This window comes from Passer domesticus, chromosome Z, assembly GCF_036417665.1.
Source record: "Passer domesticus isolate bPasDom1 chromosome Z, bPasDom1.hap1, whole genome shotgun sequence".
NCBI classification, from domain to species: Eukaryota; Metazoa; Chordata; class Aves; order Passeriformes; family Passeridae; genus Passer; species Passer domesticus.
The window spans coordinates 30,057,398-30,077,153 of NC_087512.1; the positions used below are offsets into that span (position 1 = coordinate 30,057,398).

The 19,756-nt window shown below is 37.4% G+C and overlaps 1 long non-coding RNA gene across 2 annotated transcripts in view; it reads left to right on the plus strand.

Moving 5' to 3' along the window:
* LOC135291104 (uncharacterized) overlaps positions 1–19,285 on the plus strand; it is a 30,459-nt gene extending 11,174 nt beyond the window's left edge. Inside the window, exons 2-4 of one of the 2 annotated variants that reach the window (XR_010353968.1) lie at positions 4,179–4,262; positions 15,903–16,095; positions 18,144–19,285. This is a non-coding gene — a long non-coding RNA (uncharacterized LOC135291104). The remainder of the gene's footprint in view (positions 1–4,178; positions 4,263–15,902; positions 16,096–18,143) is intronic. The other variant, XR_010353969.1, reaches the window with a different exon arrangement.
* The last annotated feature ends 471 nt before the right edge of the window (positions 19,286–19,756 follow it).

Below are 19,756 nucleotides of genomic sequence, written 5' to 3' on the forward strand. Positions count from 1 at the left end.
GGTCAGAAAAATAATGCATGAAAGGTGTGAGAGAAAGTATGATTTTCAGTGTCTGGAAAAGGTTCAGGGGTTTGCTGTTGGTTTTCTTGTGTTTTTGGTCTTGTTTTGGCTTGATTTTTTTTTATTTTTTTTTATTTTTTTTTATTTATTTTTTTTTTTTTTGTAAAGGGAAGGAAAAATGAGATCAGATTTTATTTTAGCTAGAATTATTTAGCCCTATCAGAGTAGGTAAACAAGTAGGTAAACACTGGTCTGATTTTGAAACTGCATTGTTTCATAACTGCAGTTATGAAAAACTGGAAGGGTTATCAGTAGGTGAGTAGGCTATACTATATGAGAGGGGAAGAAAATACTGTTAAATTATGCTTCTCCTCATTGAGTAAGCAGAGATGTCAAGGAAAAGACCCACCACCTCCTTGAATCTTGGAGAAAGAAACCTGCTGTGTTGCCCATGTGGTGTCTCTGCCTGCAGGTGAGCAGGCAGCATACCCAGCCTACTCCTCCAGGCTGCCACAGAGGGACTAAGGGGTTTTGTTCACTTTTGCAAAAAGAATGAGAAACAAAACAAGATTGTAGAGAAGCTTGTCTTCATGGCCATCCTCTAGGAGCTGTCTCTAAGGACTGCCCATGTCACAGCCCTGCAGCTCTGGCCAGGTCTCTTGTGCACCCTCAGGAGCAGAATCATCCACACAAGCTGATTCAGTCACTCCTGACTGATTGGATGTGATCCAATCAAACATATCCCAGCTGCTGAAAGCACAGCTGGATTTCCTGTTAACAGTGCAACTGCTGCTATTCTTGCTGCTATTGTTGCTGCAATCTCTTGTGAAGGCTGGAATCCTGGTAAACAAGGATGGCTGTAAGTTTCTCTTACACAATTGCTTTCACATCCTGGGGCTGTCTTGCAGCCTGCAGGGCATGGCTGTCCTTTCAGTTGTGTCTAACTGGAGGTAAACAATGTGCAGGTTAGTAGAGAGGAGCTGTCCTGTTAAGACTATGAGCACACAGATGCTGGCAGACAGTCCTTTTGTGTAGGAGCATGTCAGAGGCCATGGCTCTGACAGAGCAAGTGTACAAAAAAATGCTTATATGTATATGTATATACACATAAAAAGCAGATACACAGTTCTGAGGGATGTGATCAGCTGCTGGGTTTATCAGGAAGAGATTCTTCCTTTGTACATCACTGAAGTGCCACCCAAGTAAGGACTTTTTATGTTGTCATTTTAAATACCCATTTTCAAAGCATATTAAGCTTTTTCTTTATTACCTTGTTATAAGCTTTAATGTATTGTTTTCCACCAGCATTGTCTCAAATATTAAGGAGGCACTTGACCTGGACTAGCAACATCTCCAAGAAGGCACATATTGGCAAAAACCACACTTGATTGTTTTGTACAATAAAATTATGCTGAATTGGTGGCCATTATTATAACTAGAAATCACAATATATGTTGTCTCAGGGCATTATAGGGCATCATAAATTTATTTCTCCTCAAAAGATTGAAAGAAAAGGAAAGAAGCCAAAACTTCAAGTCAGCTTTCAGATTGACAGTTTATTAAAAAGAACAACAGAGCAAAGGTGAAGTTTGGAAGGTTTTATAATGCCATCAGAGTTGCCCTGAAAATCTTACTTCAGAAGAGAGGGCAGGGTTGTTTTTTTTTTAAGTAATTCATATATATAGCTGCAAGCGCAATTACTTATAAATGACCAGTGTACATATGTAAAATATGACTAATCTTCAATGCTATGAGCAACAAAGGCAGGGGAAATAGTACTGCACAAAGAAAACAAATAGCACCCACTGATGCAGATTGAATTTTAATAATTGGGGAAGTTAATAGATGCTCTTTGGTGTCATTCCAGGCAGGATTTTTATAGACGTGTCCCAACAGAATTCTCTGCTGCTTGCATTACTAGGAGAAAATTGCACAGCTCATTGTTCCCAGCACTCTACCATTTTCCAGACTCAGAAATTCAAAGCCTTTGTATTTGAATTCATAATAGCAGTCCAGAAACAGCATTGCCAAGCAAGACAACCACTTAGTCGACTGGGAATTTGTCAATTTCAAGACTTCACCAGTTTTTCTACCCTTGTAAATCAATGCCTTTGATGTTACTAATTCTTGTCTACTCGAAGGATCCTAAGAAGTGCTAAAGCCTTACTAAGATATGAATACCAAAGAGAAACACATGTGATGTATAGTGAATATTTTCAGCATTATAATAATGTATTTCCCTTACTATTGATGATATTCACTGGCCAGTCCATTTGTTGATGTGGATTACACTTTCTACTGTCCTGCATGACAATGAATCCAGCTCTCCCTGTGACTGAGGCTATATAGTGTTCATCCTCAATTTAGTAAGGATGTGAGTAAGAGTAAAATACTTCCATTTATATTACTCATATTCTACGCATCTCTAAGCATATCCATGAAAGTTGTTTTGATTTTTTGGAAGCTTATGCATATTTTTTTTAACATGCATTTTTTTAATGCAACCTCCCATCGTACTTTTTCCTCTCCAATTAATTTCTTCTCCAATAAAATTCTAAAAGGAAGGACAGAACAAATTAACAATGTTGGTCGTAATTCAGGAAGATGCTGAATGTCTTTGGACCGAATCAATAAAACACATCAAATTATATACAACTTGGAATGTAGGAACAGACTGCATGATTTCCAGCTAACTACCTTACATACTTGGGCATCCTGGAGCCTTGCACAACCTATGCCAAACAGATCTGCTTCTTTAACGACAGAAGTTACAGTGTCAAAACAGATTTGCAAACTACACCTAGGCTAGCTGTGAGACATTTCTGCTGTTCAAGTTTGTTTATGGAGAGGTGAAGTACTTACACTATTAAGGATTATGTTCTTACAGACAAAACAGCTATTGGATACTGCAAATGTGATGTGGCAATTCTAAGACTTTCACTGGGATAAAAAGAGAAGCAGGCGACAAAATGGTAACTTAAGCAACACCTAAACTCTAAGGGTGTCAAAAGAAGTTCCCTATAAAACAGTAGGGATAAATTGCACTTAGGTACAGAAATGCTTTTCCAAATAAAATTTAAAATAATTTTATCTATCTTTCTATCTATCTATCTATCTATCTATCTAGCTAGCTATCTATCTATCTATCTAATCTATATCTGTCTCTATATCTATATCATCTATATCTATAATCTATCTATATCTAATGTCTATATCTCTATCTCCATCTCTATCTCTCTTATCTATAGCTACATCTATATATACCTATATCATCTATATGTCTATCTATCTATCTATCTATCTATCTATCTATCTGTCTCCCTCTCTCTGTATGTATATATATACATCTGAGGGAAAAAGTTGGCCTTTTCACATCCATGTTTGGGAACATGCAAAAAAATCCTCCTGAAAAAAGGAAATTATCTCATTTCTGGAAAATGTGTTAGTTTTGTGGGACATAAAAATAAATTGCTTATTGCAATTGTACTCTGCCTGGTTGCAAAACATTTAAAACAAAATGGTCCAAGAGACAGTTCAGAGCAGAAAATAGGCTTTTAAGAAAATTTTGAAATCAACAAGGATGAAAAAAAGACATAAAATTCAGTAATCTTCAGTATCAAATTTAGAATATATGTGTGTAATTATTTTTAAAATATAATTCCAAAAAATAAAAATTATAACCTCCTATATTCTGGACTCTTTCCTTTTTTACAATTATTTACAGAATATATTCATATTTAAATTTTTAAAATGAAAAATATTACAAAATTTCTTGGTGTCACTTGGAATCAAATAAAAATTTTGATTACTTAGATTTACATTGATAGCACAAATTTATTTGTGTCTGGTAACCAAAAGTTCTTTTTACTTCCACCTGGCCAATACTTGAGATAGGCAAGGCTTACAGTCCTTTGCAGACATGCCACTATGTGAAATATGTGGAAACTGGACATTGCTCACTATTGTGTTTAAATGCATTAGTCTTGGGTGGATCTCCATGCTATTATAAAAACAATAACACAACAAAATGTAATTTGTATTTGGTTTTTCCCTGAGGAGCTCAAGTCTCACTGACTAAAATCTGTTGATGTAATCTACTCTTTCCTTTTTAGGCAGCTATTGTATTCCTGTATTTTTCAAATCAGATCCTTTAGATCTTTTCTCTCTCTGCCCCATAGAACAAGTATCTTCTGATTCGTCACTGGGGAAATACCATTTGCTTGAAAGCATGGTGCTGCTTTTTCTTCAATGAAAGCCAAAAGGTAAGAAGACAAAACAGGGAGCATGACTGAAGAAAGAACAAACCCTACAGTCAGTTGAAAGAATACAGAACCTTAACAAAGCCAGCATGTCTTTTTTTGTGACACTGATGTCATTACCAGTGTTTTACAATGAGATTGAGAATTCTTGTTACCATAATGAACAGTGCATGACTGAGAACAAAACTGTAGTGACCCCACCTATGGGTGATGCTTTCAAATTCATTCATTTATTTCCTCCATTTTGTCCTGTCCTTTCATAGATCAGCTTAAGATCTTGGTGGGGTTTTTTTTGTTTGTTTTGGTTTGGTTTGGTTTGGTTTTTTTTGCATTTGTGATTTTGTGACAGTCTCAGACATCCTGAAACCATCTCTTTCCTATTTCTCTTCACAAATTGGCAACTATCCTCCATGCCATTTTTCTTGTCTTCCCATCATATTGCAAGAAACAGAAAAGTTACCTCATTTATAATATCACAGTCTGCAGTCAGCTAATGCTGCAAACAGTGTTTAATGACTTGATGAAAGTCTCCCTGTGTCTGAGGCCATACCAGGAAAGATGCCCATGATCTTCAGGCTGTCTTCTCCTTCTTCTGCCTTTCTAGTGCTAAATTTAAGAGCAGGAAAAATTTTCTCCTCATTCCTTGCCCCATTATTTTGAGGTCTCCTCTAGTGATTTCTTATGGAAACTATTTCAACTTGCTCCTATTGGCCAGCAGATACCATCAAGGATGATTCCCCTCAGGGCAACTTCACAAATCAAAAGGATTCTTTCTGCTCAGTACAGAGGCAAAAACTCATCCCCCCCTTTGCTGACTTCAGACTAGTAGGAATAGCACTCTGGAGTTTCTACCTGTATTTTTAGAGATTGATTCATCTAAATAGATGTAATGCTTATGTTCTCAGTTTGTAAGAGCAAATATAGTGAAAGAGAAAAACATGTCTCCATTTTGTAATCCAGCTATTATAGGGATTTTTGAAGGGGAGTCCTCCAAAGCATGCATGCCCCAGGCTGTATGATTTCCAAAGTGACTGGAGGGTCATAAGTTCAGAGATTCGGCAGAGGGAGTCTGCTCTTACTGTGACTTGAGTAGGTCTCATAACAAGCAGAGTCCCAGCAATGTGATAACCAGACCACAATGTGGACAGAGCCTGAAGGATAAGCTGCAGCAGCATTTCTTTGTTCAAAGGAGGCATCAAAAGAAGCTTCACTGGATCTTTTCTCCCTCTGCCCCATAGAAGAAGTAGCTTCTGATTCCTCACTGGGGAAAATAACATTCCCTCAGATGTATTATGCTGCACTTTGTTTGATGAAAGCCCAACAAGAAAGTGAACAAAATAGAGAATATGACAGAAGAATGAAGAAACCCTACAGTCAGTTGAAATGTTATATGTAGATATAGAACCCTAACAACCCCAGCGTCATAGCTGTGGATGTACACTCAGCTCTTGTCTTTCTGACATTAGTACTACCAAATATCACTGAAAGTAAGCCAGCAGGTTTCCTTCATCCTGGCAAAGAGGAAGTCTGAGAATGAAGAAGGAGTGTCCAGACCACAGCTGTATGTGCTTGGCTCTTTTTTTTCTGGTGTGCTTCATTGCCCAAGATCAAAGTGCCTCCCAAGGCACCACCCAAGAGCCAGTTTTGCCTGACAACTTTCCTCAGCCAAAGACCACAATCATAATATCTGGGTTATTTTATAAAGCATGAAATGCTCAGACACTTACATTGATTATTTTAGAAACACATATGAAAAATATATGGAAAATAAAAGGACTCAGATGTGCTCATTGGAGGGCAGAATGTGTCTCTATGTGGTGTTTCGCCACCCTGGGGGGAACATATGTTTCATTGCATTAGAATGTGGAGATGGTGGGACACAGTTCTGGCAAGCTTACATAAAAATCTCCTTGCTTTTGTGGACTGACATCCAACCATAATGTTATTTGAACACATTTAATTAAACACTGTAGTTCTTTGAAGTCTCTGACATTATTATTATTATTTTCATATCACTACAAACTTACACTACTGCTTGCCAGCCATTATAGAAGCTTCCAAGATCAGAGCAAATAATTCCGGACTCAAAGTTAATCTCATGGAAAATCCAATCAGTAAATTGATTAGGTATTAAATTACATTATTTGTTAATGTTCTCTATTCTTTCCTTTACACTTAAAAAAATATCCATTAATTCTTTTGTCCCCTCTTTTTCTGCCTTCTGTCTCACTCATTTCAATTAGTGTTACCCTACCATCAAATATACTGCTATGGATATTACTCTACCATCAAATACACTGTGGGGCTACATAAGGATTGTAAGCTACTGCTTTCTCATTACCAGGATGACCTAGAAATATTCTTTTGACAATTTTTTCAGCAATGGCTATCCAGAATGTGCTTTAGATGATAACTGATGTAGAAAATACTGTAAGTAGCAATACACCACTCTAACTAGGTAAACATTTAAACATTTTGATGTTTGTGTGTTTGTTTTTTTTTTTACCACAAGTACCTAGAAGTTAACTTTGGAAAACAAGTTATTTTTGAGAGGGTGTGGTGTTTTTTTTTTGTTTTTTTTTTTTTTTTTTTTTTTTTAATTGAAAACTCATTTTGGAAAAAAAAAAACAAACAAAACCTCAATGCTGTTAACTACACTAAGTTCTGAAATCAGTTGGAGCTGCAATCCTGTCAGAACCAAATGTGATATGTTGAACAGACATTCTGGAAGTTGTAATAAAGAGGCTGAGCTAACATCAGGTTATTGCTCCCTGCATTTGCCAGACAGCCTACAGAAATATGTCTGTGATCATGGTGAGTCAGGCGATTAGCTGTGATTCCTGTGATTGCTAATAGCTCCTGCATACTGTGTTCATCAACAGGAAGTCTGCCACTGCATACGATATGGTCAGGATTTCATCCTTCTAATTTTGTTAGCCTTCCTTACAGATTGAAGGTAGATTGTTTGCCTCACATATACAGTTTGTCTTGTATTTCAGTTTTCAAGCTCTCTGGGACAAGTTTCACAGCAAGAATATTTTAGTAGGCACTGATCCCTATTTTGCCCAATGCTCTAAGATACAAACTCCTACAACAGTCTTAAATGAAAACATGTTTTAGTAAGCAGCAATTACTGCTTCTGAAAATTCCCATGACTGTTTTGAAAGACAATGCTTTGCTTTTGGTTTTTATTTCTTTAGTGTTCCTTAATGAGCTTTTACAAATTTTAGTCCAAGTATCTTTAAATCTCAGTGCAAAGTTTTACCACTATTCCTAAGTGCATTTTAAGTCAGTATCTGAACTCGTCTGTGTCACTAGAATAACAATTAGTCCATCCTTATCAAAACTGCATCTCAATTCTGCTCAGCAGAATTCAGTGTCTCTCTTTTTAAAATTTAGTAACTCTTAATTCTTCCTGTCCTTCCCTGAATATGAGGTAACCACTAGTTCTTTTCTCAATGAACACGCCATTTTAAATTGCTTGCTGACATCTTGAAATCAGAGTGGTTTGAAACTAAGCTTCCCAGTGTGCTTTCTTCAGAACACTCTCTTCCCTGTTTTGGTGTCAGCAGTCACTATCTGCTGTTCCTTTCTGTGTCTGTCCTCTCTTCTCCTCCCTCCTGAATGACAGCATCTGTCTCCTGCTGAAGCTCTCTGTTCATCAGGCAGAAGGGTGCCTCTCTCTCTACAGGAAGTGTTTTACTGGTTTGGCCTGACAGCTTCTGCTGTGTTCTTCATACGTTTTACTTCCAACAGATTCAGGTCCCTCTGTTAAAACAATCCTGTTTTATTTATCAGATTAGGAAGTTCTTCTCTGTTCTCATTTAGAGACAACTTCTGCAGAATTCAATTTTTTGGCCATTCTCCTGGGCATTTAGATGTTTAACACTTCTGCCATTTGTTCCTCGCTCTGTTTTTCATCGCACAGACATCCAAATCATCCCTTCATACAGCTCTCCAGTTGTCTTTTCCTGCTGCTTTTAATTCCTTGAACTGTGTCCCCAAACCAATTTTCCAAGGCCCCATGTTCATCTTAGTCAAATTCATCCTGAAAAGTCTCGTCCGGTAGTCTGCCCTGAAGACTACAAAAACCATAACAGTTAAATCAAGGTTTACCATTTCGTTTTTGTTTTGTCAGAGACTATTATGTGTCACTGTGTTCTATCTCTTTATTCTTTCCTTTATTTCTTTCTGCATCTGTGTTCCAGAGTTCAAGCTTATTGAGGGTAAAATCTCTATGCTTTTTTTGGTGAGGCATTTAACTAATCTGTGGGTAGGATGCAAGTATAAAATAATAATTATTGTTGCAAGGATTAATTTATTAATATACAAAGAAGCATTAAATTACTTCTATCCTTGCTTTCTGATAGGCAGCTCTTAGGCAACTATGGGAGGAAGGTTGGCACTTTAGAAATTTAACATGTATGCGAGTGAGAGCTCTCACTGAAATGAAAGGAATAAGTTGCAATGGTTTTTACTGTTCTGAATGTCTGCTGGATCAGGATGTTCATTTGCAATGTGATAAGCCAAATCTTCCTTGCCAGAGCCCTTTCCTGAACACCTGACACTGCACAAACCCCATTTACTGTCAGTCATTAAGCAGAACTGTCAAAATTGAGGGGATGGATTAAAAAAACCCCAACAAAACAAACAAAAAAAAAACCAAACAAAAAAAATGCCCAATCTAGCACCAGTCACTGGATTCTAACAATAATCTCTTACATGTCACTGATTATATTCTTAGAGATGCAAGAGATTACTGATTGCTTTTAAATTACTAAAGCACGGAACTGTGAACATGGAGCTGTACTTCTTCACAGAGATGTAGTTCAGTGAGTCCCTATATTTAAAACTGAAAGGAAAAGTAATCCAGTATCTAATTCATTCCTACAAAGAGAACAAATTGCCAATTCAGGGCTTCCTTATTTATTTAATATTTTTTTAAAATCTGATAGCAAAAATTGTTGCTGTGACTCTGGCTAAACTATAACTGGAAGAAAAGTGAAAAGGAAGTAGCATAATGATTAGGCACAACCATGACTACATTATGGCCCATTGTTTGTTTCTTTGATCTTGGCTGATTAGATAAGTTTTTTATCTGGAAATATAATGAATAATTATTTCATGGAGTGAGTATAACTTAATAATATAAAATATAAAAATTAAAATAATATCTCACCTTATCGCACCAGAAAAAGCATAATGAGATTTCAGCACCACTCAAAAAATCCTCTTGGATTTAGCTCAAATACTGGTATTTATGTTATACTAGACGCAAGGTATCATTCAAAATGTCTAATTTATTGGCCCAAATAATTTGCATCAGTTGCTGTGACTTTCAAACTTTGAGATTAAACTTTGTTTTCAGACTGTGCTGTGTTACAAAAAAGGGTATTTCCAGATTCATGAAGGGAGCAAGAAGTGTTATTTTGTTATGTTGTGCTATCCAAAAAAATCTACTGTATATTGTTTTCAACACCCCATATGAAGTAAGTTTTTTTTAGAGTTCAGACCTTAGAATCTTCTGATGTTGATGCCTGTGGCAAAGTCAGAGATTTCTCAAATAATATGTCTCATAGTTGTGCACATTACTGTATCTGGGCAATTCTCAGCTGGGTATTGTAGAGGAAAGCTGAAAAGAGGTAGACAAAGGACATCTCTGCAGAATGTGGCATTTATTTGCAATTCCAGAAAACATTCCTTGCACAAAATCATCCTTTTTATTCCACCACATGCTTGTAGCACAAATCCCAACATAATAATAAGTTAGCACATAGCAAAGCCTCCTAGTAGTTTCAGATCCAAATCTCTACTTTCCCTGCCATTCTGGGATAGATTTTAGGATACCACAGCCAAAACAGATTTATAGTTCTGTCGCTGTTTCTCAGGTTCAGGCATTTATCTGAACCTTTCCTCCTCTATCTGTCCTGACTATTTGCAAAGGCTTTCATATTCTATTGAATAAGTTTTGGCTCTTTCCTGACATGCTTTCATACTCAGATGTGTGTACCAACTGGATTGATAGCACTGTAAGAAAGGAATTTTAAATCCAACACAGCCTCTAATTTTTTCCTTACTGCAGTGGGAAGTTTATTCTGCTCACTAACCTCCAGACTAAATGGGACCTTTGAGATAAATTTTACATTAGTTTATCTCTCAAATTGAATATTACATGATTCTGTATTTAATGTCAAGGGATTAGCTGTTAGCCATGCATCTGCAAAGATATTTCCACCATCATGGTGTCAAAACTCAAAATTAGTTATTAATAAAGTGAAGTGATTGAAAGGGGAACAGCAAGTTATTTGAAATGATGGCCATGATATATGAATATGATTAGCTTTTCCTTAAAGAATATTTATATGATTATATGAATACAAAAAGGCAATGCAGTATTTTAGTCTTTCTCTAGTCACTGGAACACTCTGAAGCAGATGGACTGTGTGACTGATGATTCAATAATTGCACTCATTAAAAATGTTCACGCTTTTAATCTTTCCCCCCTCACATTCTGTGAAAAGCTGAGGAATGAAATGCTTTTGTCATTGTCAGCAGATAGATAATTGAGTTTGCTTTGATTTCCTGGGGTGCCCCTTCCCCATCCCCATGCTGTTGGATTGACATCTCCAGAAGCGTAGCAGAACTTATGAATCAGACCCAACTGTCTTAAAGGAGAAAAACATGATGGAAATACTCCTTTCTCCCTCTCAGTATTCACTTTTGTGCACTCAACCAGCAACCTGCCTTGGTAGAAGACAGCATTTGCTTTTTTGCCAGATTACCTCCCCCTGATAGAGTTTCCTACCTGTGGTGCTCAAGAAAAAAAAAGATAATTCTGCCTTGAACTTATGCACAGAATACTTCTCCTGTATATTGTTGTGAACTAGAATAAAGATGATAGAGGGGAGAGGGTGTCCAGCTGTGCAAGTGCCTGATGCCCAGTGTTACCACAACATGAAATCAACATAATCTCACAAAACACCAAGGAAAAATGGCAGGGGAAAAAGTAGTGAAAAAAAGAGTTATCATGCTTTCTCAGAAAATAAGGATAAAAATATCTCCCAGCTCTGCTGAAGAGGTGCTTCTTTTTGTTTCTGCCAGTAGGATTTAAATTTAGAGTTTGCATTTAAATTTGAATTGTGTAACAGAAAAACCATTCTCCGAATGAGGCATTGTATCCACTTGTTCTACCTACTCTATTGCCTGGGCACCCATTTTCCAGATGTTGCTCTGGAAACAAATATAGTAGTAGTTGTGTAATCCATGGCTTTCTGACAGTCACCAGCTGCTCCAGGAGACTCTCACACTATCCATCATTTGTATTTTGCAAACCTCTGACTGAAATCAGGGCATCAGAGTTCAGCCTTACCCAAACATGACATGACAGAGCCCTTTGCAACTCTGATTAAAGTCTCTGAGGCTGACTTTCATTGCTCCCGCACTTAGGTTTTAATCTTTGGTACCTGTGAGCAAAAGAAAAATATTTTTTTCTGCATGGATGTTCTCTTTTTTTTTTTACTTCTTGGGTATGCTCCCTAGTCTCAGCTGCTCTGTAAAACAATTATGAACATCCTGGGCAGACTGCATCAGTGCTTAGACACTTCTACAGCCCTCCCTCTGTGTGCACTCTCTCTCAGATGCTTGCCATCTGAAGAATGCAATGTGAACAGACTTTTACACAAAATACACAGATCTGAAGTAAGTTGTTAGGTTTTGATATCACCCTTTTCCTCAGATTCACTGCACACTGTTATTTCTTCTGTCTGTTGGGTACAAGGATTTTTAGACAATCGTGATTTGCACATTCTTCTTCATGTATTGTTTGAACAATTGAAAAAATGTCTCTGTCAGAAGAGCAGGACATTTTCACCAATTGCCTTTGTTAATTACCTGGACTGTTCTTGTCCCCATGCTTGGCAGAAGGCTGCATCTTCAGACCTTATTCTGCACCCAAAACACTGTTGCTCCTTTTTCTCCCTGTGTAAGTGCAGATGAAAATGTTCCAAGTTCTAGCACTCCTTAGCCAACAATCTGTTCACAGTTAAAACTGTGAATGTCACTTCACCTTCTCGTCCCAAGATGCACTACAGTGAGGGCTTTACGTATGACACAGTGTATGTATATTTCACAAACAAACACTGTAAAGTATGAAGTGCACATACATCTTCAAAGTCATTACACCATGGCCAATTTAAATGGGCTTCCCATTTGGACAGCAAAAATGGACAGCAGGATAAGAGTGGACTCACATAGGGAAGCAACATGATTTGCACAGAATTCAGTAGCACTATTCCTCAACTAAACTGGGTAAATGAATATTTACAAGAGGTTTTTAAGTCTTATACTCAATAATGTGATCATAGATGCTTGGGAAAATGGATCCTTCAAAGATTTTCAAGGAAAGAACTGCCCAATGAATGGGGACGTTTCTAAGCGCATGTCATGTATAAGTAGAGCAGACTGTTCTCAGCAGGCTAGCAGTGGGTTCAGGGACTTACCAAAACCTGTCTTGAAGTATAAAATGTCATATAATTAGCTACATTCTAATACAGTCTGAGGGCAACTATCAGTTAGAATGCACAGATCTCTTTGAAAGGAAAGACTCATTTAGAAATAATGCTCAGTGTCAATCACACACCATGCAGAGCAAACAAAAGCTTCCCAGGGATATAGCCACAAGATGTAGCTTCAGACTTTATCTGCTGCTAAACATTATGGCTATATAATTTTTTTCATTGATGATGGATGAACTCAAATTCATGCACTCTACAACCCTCAAACACTGGAAAACTTTGGATACAACTTTGCATGCCTGTAGCCAGAGCCAGGGCAGTTCAGAGTTGCATTTTATGTTAACAGGATTATATATAGACCTCTTTTAGTCAAAACATTTCTCTGTCAAAGTGGGACATTTCCTTTTAGGAGCCAACACAACAAATGGCAGGTCTGTATTTTTTTGAATGAATGTCTGAGCCCACATTCTAACCCAAATACATTCTATATGTGCACTGCCTGGCTCAATCCTGCAGCATCACTCCAAGAGCACACCTCCCTGCCACGTGTCTAACCTGTGTCTTGCAGGATCATTTTGTAGCCATGGATAAAGTAGATGTCCTAAAAGTAAGCTGGAACAATAAGTATCCATATGCCTGTGATTACTAACCCAACATCCTCCCACATCAGAGAATCTGAGCTCACAGCTCCTGGTCAGTAAAGTGGGCATGTTTGCATCCACTTCCTGGCCCATTCCACAAACAACCTCCTTATCTCTCAAAATCTTCAAGTTCTGAAATTTTATGTTTGCATACTTTTCCTATGTCCCCTATCTCCCCTCCTTTTCTGAGCCAATTGCAAGGTGACACCCTGCTCACAGCAAGCTGTGAAACACACCACTGGATACAATATCTGCAGAGACATGGGCAGAAGCAGAAGATGGGTAAGACAGACATTAGCTTTTTTTCACTTTAAGAGAAAATGCTATGACATTGCTCAGTACAATAAATAAACATTGGTGTGGTCCTCAGGAACAAAGTATTTAGAGGCACTGCTTCTCTATGAATTTAAGCACTGAAACCACTTTCTTCTTAAACTGCTGGTGAGTCATTGTTCATAATTGGTATCTATTTATCATTAAAATTATTTTTGTGCATCATTGCCCCACATGAAAAGGGTGATTACATTTTACAAAATGTGACTATTCTGTTGCATAAATTGGACAGAGCTAGAAAAAAGAACAACATAAATGAGAATCGCTGTCAAAACAGGGAAACACAAAGAAAAATACAAAAGCACTTCTAAATATGGTGTATGACAGACCAATGCCTATTCCATATTGCAGTACCCCCATACAGTGGGAGTAATGTGGATAGCTTTCACAGAGGTCTGAGATGTCAATTTGTACAGGTCACTTGTGGCATGGAAATCAAACACTATTTATTTGAAACAGAACTTACCTTTTTATTATTATCTACTATTATTTATTTGGAACTGAACTTACCTTTTCTGAAGCAGCTGAGGAGGGCACTTCCCCCAAAGCTCTACAATACAGCTTATCTGCCAGACCTCCAAGGGAAAACAGTCAAGTAAGCATTGTTTAGCGTGGGTGGCCTTTGCTGGGATTCAGTTCCAGAAATCCACAAGATCGACAAAAAACTGTTTAGGACAGCCTTTAGAGGAGGGTATCTGATGCATTTTGGAGTCCTAAGAAATTTTATGGAAACTTTCTTTGTATAGGATTCATTCTCCCCATAATAAATAGCAAGAGTTTTTTTAATATAATTTCCTTTCAATGCTGATGCAGGACTTCATCATTCTCCCTTCTTTTTCCAGCAATATCATGCAACTGTAGTACAACTCTGCTTTAGGATAGACTGCCTCTTAAAAATATCACAAAACCCAATTTTATTTTCTCTAATTTTTGCATCCAGTGAGATCAGAGTATTGTCTTTAGGGCTTGTCATTTTTTTAGATAGAGAAAAAATGGTTTGCCTGTGTGGAAAATTTCTGTTGTAACTGATAGCAAATACGGAAAGTTTAATTTGCATATAGATGTCGAAGCTTGCAACAATATACTCCCCTGAGAGAGCTCTTGTTGTTTAACTGTGTACACAGTCTGGCACTATGCTGCCCAGCACCTAATAAAAGCTAAATTAAAACTTTAAAACTCTGAGGCTGTGAATATCTTTAAACTACCAGTTTATATTTGCAGAGAAGGGGCAGAACCCTACCAAGCTAAGCCTCATTTAAGTGGAAAAGCAGAGGGTGTGGTGACAAGGGCATGAGAGAAATAACTTTATTTGAGAGTAAACATCAGTCAGATGTACTAATGCTTTAATTCATCAGCCTAGATGAGCTTTATTACTACACTGGGATCAAGTAATACTAAGGAAATAAAAAGCAGTGCTGTGTAAAGGAGAGAGATGAGCTGAAGATTATTAACAGGGCTGAGAGAAAACCAGAGACAGAATAGCTGAATAGCAAGGAGATGATAAAATGGAAGGTGGAAAGAGCAGGATTACAAGTGGAAGATTAAAGTAAAATCTACTTTTTTATTTCTGATATCCTATTCTGTTTTATTTGAATCTTCAGTATTTATCACAGACTGTGCAGTGAAGGGATAATGTGATATTGTGCCAAGAGAAAACTAAAGGCTGTCAGAGAAAGAAAAGCAACAATAAGTCTGGTTTAATAATATCATTAAAATAAATGATCATAATATTTTTAATGAAAGTGTATATGAATATATAAAGGAAAAGTACATAATCTCAGAACTATAATTTATACAAATTTTAAGTCAGACTAAAGAAAATCCATGAATCATCATTGGATCAAAGAATAGCCTGTATTGGAAAGGAGCTTGAAGGTAACCTAGTCCAATATTCATACCCTGGGCAGGGATACCTTCCATTAGTCCAAGTTGCTCAGGGCCCTATTCAACCTGACCTTGGACACTTACAGTGATGGGACATTCACTGCTTCCTGGGACAACCTATTCCAGTGTCTCATCACACTCTGAGTGAAGAATTTCTTGTTGACATGTAATGTAAACCTCTAAGTTTTAGTTTAAAACTCTTCCTCCTTGTTGTATCACCATCAATCTTTGTAAAAGGGTCACTCTCCCTCTTTCTTCTATGCCATGTTTAGGTACCAGAAGGCTGCTTAAAGTCTCCCTCAAAGCCTTCTCTTCTCTAGGCTGTACAACCCCAGCTCTCCCAGCCTCTGGGAGACCAGAGATGGTCCAGCCTCTGATCATCCTCATGGCCTTCTTCTGGACCTGTCCCAAGAGGTCTGCATCTTTCTAGTGCTTAGGACCCCAGAGCTGGATGCAGCACTCAAGGTGAGGACTCAAAGGACAGAGCAGATCACCAGAATCATCTCTGTTGGCTGTCTGGACACATTTCTTTTGGTGCAATCCAGCATGCAGTTTTCATTCTGGGCAGTGAGCACACACACGCGTTGGCTCATGTGATGGTTGTTAAAACTCAGTGGGAAACTTAAAACCGCTCAAACCATTCCCTTTCGATAGTGGAAGAGAAACCCAAAAAATCTCAGATCTATAATATATAATAGAGTGACAATTTACTACTGAAAATAGTAATAAACACAGCAATGAAAAGAAAATTTTACAAGAGAGAGAAATGGCTTAACCAACAACAGCAAGATATGACCTGGGCCCCCCTATAGCAAAACTAGGACTGCAGAGGGCCCTGATGCTGGACATGGGCTGAGAGAGAACAAAAAGAAATAATGTGACAAACGAGTTTACAGGGTTTCGTGATCTCCCCAGATATGGCAAACCGTGGGGAACAAGGACAAAGCAAAAACCTGGGAATCTATTTAATTTGAGCCATGAATTGTGCTGCTGGTCTGCTGGCTCACTGTGGTGGAGGATGCTGGCACCATTGGTGGTGTGGGCATTACAACATTTCTTCAAAGTGGGGACCCTAGCCCTGTCCTCTGTCCTTTCTCCAGCCCTGGCCAAAAGAGAGTCACACTCTTCTCCTTCTCACCCCTTTGCCTTTCCTGACAAAATTGAAATTGTGTTCTTACTATTCCATTCACTTACCATTCTCTATTTAAAAAGAATTATTTGTTGCTTAATCTTTTTCACTCAGATTTCCAGTTCTGGTAGCGTGATGCTTTCTATCATGCTCCTGCTTATCTCCAGACAATTGAAATTATTTCCAAAATGTGTTTCCTGGCTAGCATCTCTAAGGTTCTCTTAATAATTTCATCAAGTGTGTGCAGGAATGGTGAAATTAGCATTAATAATAACATATTCTAAAGGAACAAGGAGATCTGCCTACAGCTTGTGTCTAGAGACCTTTTGATAGATGGCCTATGATGCTATCCAGATTTTGCAAGTTGTAGGAGCTATAGGGAAAGGAATACAGCTTCTGTCAGGATATAAGGGCCAGATCCACCTCACTTTTGTAAAAACCTTGGGTGCATTTTGACTCAGATCTCTGAATCACTCAGTGTTCTGGTTCACATCATCAAGCTGTTATAAAGGATACAAATGGGGTTTCTTTCAGGCATGGCTAAAACAGAAGTGGTGGTTCAGGAGCACACCCAATCTGTTCAAGTTGCTGGTGGACAATGGAAACACTGAATCAGGCAGCAGCGAGCCTGAAATAAATTCTCCTGGTATACTTGTTGCATGGGCATTGAATCCTCTTCAGCTGCTGTTCTGTGCATTAGATTTACTCCTACAGGGCTGCACTACACACAAATACAGCCATCACATGTATCCACTGAAACAAAGCCGAGCTCTGAACATGATAGCTGCCAAAAACAGTGATGGTCCTTGCAGGAAGATCCAAAGTCATTATCGCCCTGGCCTTTTGACAAATCACAGACACAAAGTAATGAATCATTTATTTACTCCTCTAAAGCAGTTTTATTTTGACTTTATTTAATCATGTAAAAACAAAATCTGTTTTTCCCTCTAGTGCATTAAGTATGCAGTCTCTTATAGATTGCATAATGTGCTAATTTGGGATCATATTAGTCAAAGAAGTCCGTATGTTATTCTATTTGCAGAGTGTGCTGACCTTGAGAAAATTTATTTTAACCCTGGTGAATTTGTTGGTTTGAAGATAATTCATGGGCATCAGAAGGTTCACAGATAAAAATGTTGCTTTGACCTTCAAAGTGCTCATCACTAACATGTCATTATGCAAGTTGGAACTTTTCAATCCCTTCAAAATGCATCACCTAAGAACATCCCTTTTGCTTGTCACTCTATATTATTCCTGTCTGAATGTCTTTATTATCTCCTCATTTTCTGTAGCATCATATGCAAATGTCTCATTTGCACCTTCAACGCCCTTCACAACTATAATCTTTCTGTTTAATCAATTTTTTTTTTGCTTTTCCCTTCAGGTCCATGGTGGCAAGCCCCTGAGAATCCAATGGCATCACATCTCTATGCTTCAGTACATAATAGTTTCCTTTTCTCTCTCCTGGAATACAAAGAATACCAGTTCCTGTGGCAAACCATTCCAGATGACATTTTGCAAATATATGTCATAGTTTCATGGTCTGCAAGGAATCAGTTGCTAATCTTACTAAGTGAGCTCAGTCCCAAAGAGATTAAATTTCTTTTAAAATTTATTTAAAGAAAATAAACTCATTCAAACTCTATCAAAATTATACAGAACTATTCAGATTTTCTCTTGCCACACTTTTTCCTTCATGCCTTCTGTTCGCAGTGATAGCTTATGGTCTCTTTGTTTCACATTACATAGCTTGTTCTTTGGGATTAAGATTTTGTTTATGAGAGTGCTCATCAAAGAGTACAAACAGCATCTCCATGCAGTGCTGTCAATCCAACAGTAAACCATGTATTGAACTGTATGAACTCCACTTCTTGGTTTGTCCAAATAGGTTAATCACACTGCATTGTTGACACATCATTTCCTGAGTACAGCATGTAAGCATTTATCTTTGACTGTAATGCTCCAGAAAGTCACAGAACATTATATTTGTTTACATCCATGCTCTTCCATCCTGGGAGAAAGTGACATGTTGTTAGGGAGCCCAGGCTCTGACAAATGGCACTGGCACAAAAAGTGGGCAGTTAATGATGCTAGAATGGCAGAAGTTTGATTATTTAATAAAGAATGAGGATGTCCAAGAATAAAAAATTGCATATAAGCATATATTTTCCCTGCCAGCAGTCCAGAAAACCTTTCTTATTGCCCTTATACAGAAAACTGAAAATTTTCAGAATGGGTGAAGGACATCCTCAGAGAGCACTCATTTTTGTCAATCTCTTCATATGGGTTTCTTAAACTCCTCCTTCTTCTGCTAATGATAATAATTATTTTTAAAGCCTATCAAGAAACTGGAATTGGGAAAAAAAGTTACTAGTCGATAAAATGAAACAGTAAAAAATTTGCCCTGTCCTTTGGTATTATATTGCTTTATTGAAAGAATTGGCAGGCTGATGAATTTTCTCCAAAAAGAAGAATGCAAAGCCCATTTGCATTTTAGGGCTTTGCTGGATTACATATGTGGATAAAAGCAAGAATGTATTTTTTTTTGTCAAATATGTTTACTCTAAATAAAAATACTGCTCTTCTGAAGTGTTATAGAGTTTATTAACATTATATTTGTAAAAGGAATTCCAGGCATTTACAGATTTGTACTTACATTTTCTTCTATCGCAATTCTTCACATTTTAGGTTCTCTATGTGAGTTCTCAAACACAACCTAGTGTTGGCCATTTAGAAAAACAAAGAAAACAAGCTACAGAAGCATAGTAATTTATATCAGCATTTAGAAGAGCACCTTCATTTGGATTTAGTTGCACAACTGTTGGATAAATTGATACTTGATAATTGATATAAATTGAATTCACTCATTTAAATGAAATGGTTTGGAATAATATGTGAACACCTGCATCTGGGAAAACTATATAAAAATTCTTTTATATTAATAATGGTAAATGGATGGCATATGAACCATTTTTTATGTGCTAATACTCCTGCATT